The 8,498-nt window shown below is 39.5% G+C and overlaps 1 pseudogene; it reads right to left on the reverse strand.

Moving 5' to 3' along the window:
• Positions 1-659: 659 nt before the first annotated feature.
• LOC145412182 (uncharacterized) lies at positions 660-8,073 on the reverse strand (annotated as a pseudogene).
• Positions 8,074-8,498: the final 425 nt, after the last annotated feature.

Genomic DNA, 8,498 nt, shown 5'->3' on the forward strand with positions numbered 1-8,498 from the left:
TTTGTATGTCTGCACATGTTTATATGCTTAAAAATGTGTTAGCATGAGTTCCGGGGGTATCAATATGACTAAGCCCCAATCTAACGTAATTTTTTTTTTTTTTGGCATGCTCAGGGTTCCCTAGGGTGCCATTAAATCGAGGTTTTACTGTACCACTACACTAAGTGGGTGGATGATGGGTGCACCCATCTACTATGGTGTTGTAAATTATTTACAGTAATTTAATTTGTAATCTACTGAATGTAAATGAACCACAAATATTTAAAAACTGCACAACTAGCAAATTTCTTTCAGGTTACCATCACTGCGAAAGGCAATGTTGAGAAACATGTCTTAAGGCTGCCATCACTTTGATATGAGAACTTTGCTATTGCATCATAAAAATGCCAAACATGGAATTTCATTGTAATATGACCTTTTCTGTTACAAAAGTTGTAATAAAACTTTCCTAAAAAATGCAGATATCTTTTAAAAATTATAAATATTACTACTGTATTCTCCCTACGTGTCAAGTGGGGTTGGTGGAGGATTAGTGCCCCTCACTGTAAAACAATTAACTCTAAGCCCTTGGCCACCTCGTTTGGGATATGTGGCATCTGGCAATGAATGAATGAATGATGTATATCACATTTAGGGGGGGCCTGACCCGCTCAAGCCTATCACTGAAACTCCTCATCAGAAATCAATTCAAAATCATCCTCAAACTCACCCAAGGACACAAGGGTGGAGTCCTAAGAGCGAGTCATTCTGGCGAGGGGCAGCAGCTGACTAGGTTCAAGCTGCTGCTGGCGGACAGGGGGAACTGAGGTGCTCTGTCCTGTCACTAGCGATACCAGGTTCTGGCACAGCGCTGATAGGACGTTACCTGCATTCTGAGATACCATATAACACTGCTCATAATCTGTCCTAGTGGTTCTGTTGCTGGTATTTACTGTTGCATGATGGTAGGGACTTGATGCTGCTGCTGGGGCCTTACTAGTGGGGCTTCCAGCCTACTCTGCCCCTGCACTTCAAAGGAAAGACACTCCATAAAGTCCTCCTCCTCATCACTGCTATCCCCAAAGAGCAAGGACACAAACTCCATTTGGCAGCGTCCCCCCTGAGTCTGGGTCTGGGGTTGAGGAAACTCAGGAAGCTCTATGTCAGGGGCATCCAGGTCTTCCACACTATCATTGTTGTAAAATGGGAAGTCCTCAGGGAGGCCAGGGGTAAACAACAGGGAACTCTCATCCTGACCAAACCCAGTGAAGGAAACAGAGGTGGCCTATCCCCTGCCAGCATGAAGCCTCACCCCCTCGCCTGCCCCATGTCCCCTGCCACCTGCTTCACATGGGGCAACCTCCTCCACCTCTGGGGGATCCTGGGAGGTTGGGGGGGCATCCAGGAACCCCTGAGCCTGCAGAGACTGCAACTCCGGCAGGAACTCAGAAATGCCACTATCCAGAGAGACATTGAAGGTCTCCATAGCAGAGTTGTCTCCCTTGAGAGCAGTGCGCATCTTGCTGATCCATGTGTAGAAGGAATCCAGGAGGAGGAGCAGCATGATGCCTGGGCCGGTCATCACCAGCATTGCCATAATGTACACCAGCATCGCACCAGGAACTAAGTGGCCTACTACACCACACAGGCTCAGCACTATTGTCACTATAGCAAAGAAAAGATGTCTTAGCTGAAGGAGTCACGTGTAGTTGTAGTTACAGCTACAGAGATGAGGTACAAAAACAAACTAGCTCGGCCAACCTCTAACAATCATTGCAGTTGATTTAAAAAAGGATATGATTCAATTAAGAAAGAAGAAACCATAAATTTACTGCAGAAGTACAGGCCCGTGAAAAAATGATAGATGTCATAGCATATGGATATAAGGATGATAAAACTCAACTACGTCTAAATACTGTACAGAGACAGAAAGGGAGATGCAGATATGATGTAAAAGACATCAAGGACACACAGGCTTCAGAACACTCTTCAAAGTAAAGTACCCTCGCGTCCAACAAGCGTTTGTCCAGCACGATTCGCGTCCAGCATGGAGAGCAAAAAATTAGTACAATTTAATACGATTTAAGTACTGTAAAACGGGTGCGTAAGCATAACACGGACGGAGCTCCGAGAAGTGGGTGAAATCCGCAGAGTTCGCCTCTAGCACGATCACCCCTGGTCTAACACTGTCATACTGGACGTTCCCGTGATGCCGAGAACCAATCAAAACTTCCAATCAAGTAGCCTCCCCTGACCGCTATCGTGACGAGATTGTGATGTCGCCCAATGAAAAACGCTTCTGCTCTCATGTGATGTTTTGTTTAAATTTCTCCTGCCACAGCGCCACTCAGTTGCATAATTCGCACTGGACGGTGCTTTTTTCTTGCTGCATTTTCTGCCCTTGCTACTGCATTTTACTCAGCTCATGATGCCTAGGAAGCCTTCTGAGAACCCCAAGAAGTGGCGGCACCTCCCTCAGGCCACCAAGCTAGAATTCATCGAGAGGCAGAAGAAAGGGGAGAGGAATTTCGAAAGATTTATGAGGGAGGTTGAGGAGGAGCAGCAGCCATTACCCACTAGTGATGCCAGCAGCCATCCTCTGGGGACCCAGTAGGACTACCTACAGCCTCAGATACCACCTTCCATTCCCAACAAGCCCACCAACACTATCCTGAAAGGTTAGTTATCATTCATAGTACAGTACCATTCATTATAATTACAGCAGTACTAATATATATATAGGTATATGGTATGTATATAAGGTGACTTTTCCTAGGGTTGCTGACATAATTCATTTTTCCCCATAAGCTCTGTTGTTTGTCCAACACGTTTTTGGTCCAACACAGGACCCTTGCATGACAATATTACCCTGTTGGACGCGAGGGTACTGTAATTTTAAAAACATACAAGAAATGAAAGGAAAAGGCCTTGGGTAAAGAGATGACATGTTTATGATCAAAAGTTTTCTTCACAGATAACGGGCTGCAATTTTTCCAATCACTGGTAGAAACCAAAGCAAATACTGGATGACTAAACATAAGCATGAAATGTGAATTATAAATAAGTCCAAGATCAAATTTATAATTTTTAATACAACCGCAATCCAGCTTCACAATTTGCAATACAAAGTGCACAAACAGGGGGTAAGTCGATTGGTAATGTAGTGAATTATCGTATTTATAATCTATTTATGACATTAATTTCCCACAATGACACTCAGTCACTGTGACCATCACTACTCACTAGTGACTCTGTCCATAACTTCACTAGGACCACTTTTCAGAGTCCTCACTGACTCAGAAGTTCAAGTTCAGAAGTTCACACTTGTGACATTTGACACTTCTTCACACCCACACGTCAAAGTCAGCCTGAGTCCTCCGAGACTGAGAACAATTCCATCCTGAGCAGGTCCATGTTCCCTTTCATGAACACCAATTGCTCGAAGTTCTCTGAGGTCAGACTTGCTCTTTTGGCCTTTATGACATCCGACCCCTGGGAGAACAGTCTCTCACAATACATTATAATAATATAATCATATCCTTTATTACAAAAATAATATTACGAGGAAAAGAAATAGCCTTTGTGCCACTAACAAAAATCAATCTGACCAGCAGCAGAATGCAGTCCACAGAACTTAAACAGATAATTCATAGAAATGTGCTTACTCTTGCAGATAATAACTCAGTAAGACCATAGAAAAAAGTAATTTCAGTGATCGTCATTACATTAGCCCTTAAGATTGTCATCTGCCAATTGTGGAACAACTGTGCATGATTAGCTGTGCGTGCCACAAAATTTACTGCCAAGCTGGCTTATAGTACATTGTATTGTATCATATCAAATCATTTCTCTTGGTATCGCCCATCCTTACTGCAAACTGATGCAGCAACCCCTCACCTGCCACCGCTGCTGGCCGAGAATCCTGTTCAAGCTTGATAGCCTGTACTAACTGACATCGACCGCCACGTGGGAGACTGCGGACAGGATTATGATTACAGAAGTACTTCTGCAACGCAATACTGCAAGTTTCGGACAAGTCTGCTGCAATCGCAACTCTGCAACTGAAATCATGTGGTCTACTATTGTGGAAATTGCAGATTGCGGAGGTGCCCCGCTCTGATGGTTACAACCCAGTGTTGTAAATGGTTTCCTGACTAACAGGAAACCACTTGTCTTGTCACTCACTGTAAAGACACCAGAAAAAAGGAGTAAAAAGTGACAGAAAAGATGGGAGAAACAGGAAGAGAGAGAGAGAGAGCAGACACAGGAAAACAGGGACAAAGATGAAGGAAAAATCAGGCAGCACTACAAGTGAGTGGAAGTAGCTAACGCTGATATAAAAAAAAAGAAAATGTACAGTCGAGAGAAAAGAAAATTTGGACCAGAAACTGCAACTGTTGAACTTGAAAATTTCTAAAGAAATACTTATCAAAAACATAAAACATATTTATCAAAAACATATTTGACAAAATATGGCATACCAGTACATGGAATACAGAAAAGAAAGAAGTATATAGCTAAAGGATATTTGGAAAAACAAAGCAAACAAAATACAGATACCACATACTTATATAACATACCACATACACTGGTGGAACACATGGATATGGTAATCTGGACAATGAAAGCAACAACATCCAGACAGGCCATAAGTCACAACGGAATAGGATGTAAAATCACTGAGGAATTTGAAAAACTAAAATGCAGGAGGATCAGATGGGATGAAGTCTGAATGTAATAAAGTAGCTACCGGTACTTAAAATGAGTGAGCAATGTATAGAAATGCTGAAATACTGTTTCAATGAAATTATAATATATGGAAAAACCGCTACAGGAAAGCTTGAAGACCTCAAGGACCCGCATGACACCAAAGAAGAGCAAACCAACAGCTCAGGATTCATGAGCCATAGATCTAACAAATACTGACTCTAAAGCTTGCACCGTATGTTAATTAAGAAATCTAAAATAGAACAAATTAAACCAAATAACTTAAATAGTGAAATGCAATCAGGATTCATACAAGGAAGAAGGACAGAAGACAACATCTTTATATTAAAGTATTATAGCTACAGAGATGAGCTACAAATACAAACTAGCTACCCCTAATAGTCACTGCATTTGACTTTTAAAAAGCATATGATTCAATTATGAGAGAAGAAACCATAAATTTACTGAAGAATTAAAGGCCTGTGAAAAAATGATAGATGTCATAGCATATGTATACAAGCATACCCCGGTTTAATTGGTTAGGTAAAACCCCATCGTTAGGTATGGTATCGTATATCGGGGTACTTTTAACATGTAAAGCAATGTGGAGAGTTTATCAGCTTTGGGTTTCCCCCAAAACCATGCCCAAAACTCACCCCAATGAGCCCAAAAACAAGTTTAAAGCCAATCCAAATGGCCTAACAGCTTTCAAGTAAGCTAACCTAAGCCTAACACCTGTGAATAACTCAGTAAAACCAACAAATAAAATCTGAAAATCATCAACTATGAGTCTGGAAAAAATCAGGCTTAATAAACTGTACCCCAAAAAGACAATGTTCACCCCACCTATGGCTAAAATACATTAAACTAAGTCTAAAATGTTTATAAATCAACCTAAACACACAATTATAGACTAAAATATCATTAAAATTGGCAAAAAATTCAAAACTCATTGTTAAACTGGGGTCTGGCCATCGTTAGGCGGAGTATGGTGGTATTTCTACCCCCATTGTTAAGCCGGGGTGTCGCATCTAGGGGTATTGTATATCAAGGCATTACTGTATAAGGATGATAAAACTGAACTATGTCTAAATACTGTACAGGGTGATGCAAATATGATGCGGAAGATGGCAAGGATGCACAAGCTCAACGACACTCTTCAAATTAATTACATTTAAGATCATACAAAAAATGGAAGTTAAAGACCTTGGGTACAATGATGAGGGGTTTATGATCAATAGGTTTCTTCACAGATAACGGGCTGCAATCTTCCCAGTCACTGGTAGAAACCAAAGCAAATACTGGATGACTAAGCATGAAATGTGGATTAGAAATAAACAAGTTCAAGATCAAATTTATAATTTTTAATACGAAAGACCAACTGGAAAAAAACATATGGGTTACAAGTGGTGGAAACACTCAAGCACTTAGGCATAAAAATTTGAAATATGAAAGACTGCTTTTTGGAAAAAAAAAAAAAAAAAAAAAAAAAAAAAAAAAAAAAAGAGTGCAGAAGTTGGAAAATATAAGATACTCAGTGACAGTAAAAAGTTATGATAAACTGATTGTTAGGAAAACCTACGGGAAAAGTTTGGCACTGACAGGAATTATGTACGGTATAGTGCAGCCTCATTATACAACCCCTCGTTATGTGGTAAATTGCTACAACGATAATCAAATAGTTGTATGATCTTAATACATTAAAAATTTAATTGTAACGTTTGCCCTAATGTTATTTTCGACGGCCGCCTCCGAGAATCTCGTACGGACGTGGTGACACACGCAGACTAAAATGGCCACCAAGTGTTTACACTGGCCATAATCGTTGCCTTCTGTTCTGTATTGTGCATGAAAGGCCACTGAAACATCATTATTATCACTAAATAATAGTGCAAGTGATTAACAAACAGTGCAGTGTGCAAAAATAAGTAGCTATGGTACTCAGAAAATGTGCAACAAATCCCAACATACATAAGGAAAAACCAACATTCCATGTTGAGATTGTTGCAGATTTACTGATATGCTTAGGTTAGGTTTGACTGTATTAGATAAGTTTAGAATAGATAAGAAAGATTTGGCTAAGTTGGGTAGGGTAAGGAAAGGTAAGGTAAAGTTAGTTTGGTTGCATCAGATTATCAGTAAGTTTAGGTTTAGTTTAGTTATATTCAATAAGATTACAACTTATGAAGCTTGGGTTCAGTTTGGTTAATTTGATAAAATTAGAATTGATGCATTTACATTAACTAGGTTGGGTAAGGTAAGGTTAGGTATGTTGATATTAAATAATGTCAGAGTAGATAAGGTTACAAATGGTTATATTAAATAACATCAGAGTTGATATGGTCAGGAACAGTTATATTAAATAATATCAAAGTAGTTAAGGTAAGGTATGGTCATAATTATTAAATACTATCAGAGTAACTAAGGTTAGGTATGATCATATTAAATACTATCAGAGTAAATAAGGTTAGGTACGGTTATATTAATATCAGAGTAGATAGGGTTTGGTACGGTCATATTAAATATCAGAGTATATAAGGTCAGGCATGGTCATATTAAATATCAGAGTATATAAGGTCAGGTATGGTCATATTAAATATCGGGGTAAACATACGCTTTATTTGAGGCAGCAGAAGCACCTTACCAAATCAGTTCTTCCTGAGAGTCTCTTATCTTTTTCTGATAATTTCTCGGGTGGTAAATAAACGTTTCATGTGAAATTTGTTTCTCCCAATGTTTTAACCCATTTTTCAATCATAGGGTCTGAAATAGCAAACCCCTCGTAAGTACTACTGTAACACAGGATAAACTCACAAAATATCATCGTGTTTACATTTTAACAGCTGATCGAAACGAAGGTGCGACGGTGCTAAATCATTTCTCGCTGAACTCGCTATAACTGTGCCAAAATGACTGCATCACTAGTTACCCGGAAAAAAAAAAAATCACACCTGGGAGTGTATATCTTTGTTAAATTAACGTTAAAAAAGGGTGAGTTAGAATAAGTTACTTTTCTCCACGTCCAATCATATTTATTAAAACATTTCAGGATGTTGGTGACAAAGGTGACAACAAAGCTTATTGTCGTGATGACATTTTCCTACTAAATTCGGCCCGGGAACCTCTACTGTGTACAGTAAATGCAATATGTAGGTAGTCATATAAATCAGGTAGTTACTCACTGGCGGCAGTCTTCCCGTAGCTCTCACACGGTTAAGACGTGATTATAATTTTCTAAGTAAACTTAATGTAAAGTACCTACAGAATATATTGTTTTTCTGAGTTTCATTTCGTATATACTATAGTTTATATTCTCCTTGATCATATTGTCATATTTTTACGGAAGAATTTGTGAGTCATTAAAATGAAGGGTTACACCGTACCCATAGAACGCCGTTGGAGAGAGAACGGTGGTACGAGTCTGGTAACAGAAGTAAAAATGGAAGGAGTTAGGGTCCCATTCTTAATTGACACAGGGGCACCCAGAACTGTTGTGAGTGGTAAGTTCCTCAAGTTGCATAATTTAGAAGAAATATTATTGCCCAAAGTGACGGATAATTATTATGTCTCCACGTTCAAAAATGTGAAGATGGAATTTACAACTGCCCAAAAGAGAAAGAAAAGGAATTTGAAGTAGAAGAAAGAGAAGGGGGAAGAGACGAAGACGAAGGAGGGAAAGGAGGAGACGGTGACTGGAACCGTTGAATTTAAGATGACTGTAAGAGTAAAATGGACTATTGAGACTGAATCAGCCTTACTTGGCATGGACTTCCTGAGAGCATGTCATGCACAATTAAACATGTCTTCCCTAT

Source organism: Coenobita brevimanus, chromosome 92 (genome assembly GCF_032717465.1).
Source record: "Coenobita brevimanus isolate Jiangsu-jjx chromosome 92, ASM3271746v2, whole genome shotgun sequence".
NCBI classification, from domain to species: domain Eukaryota; kingdom Metazoa; phylum Arthropoda; class Malacostraca; order Decapoda; family Coenobitidae; genus Coenobita; species Coenobita brevimanus.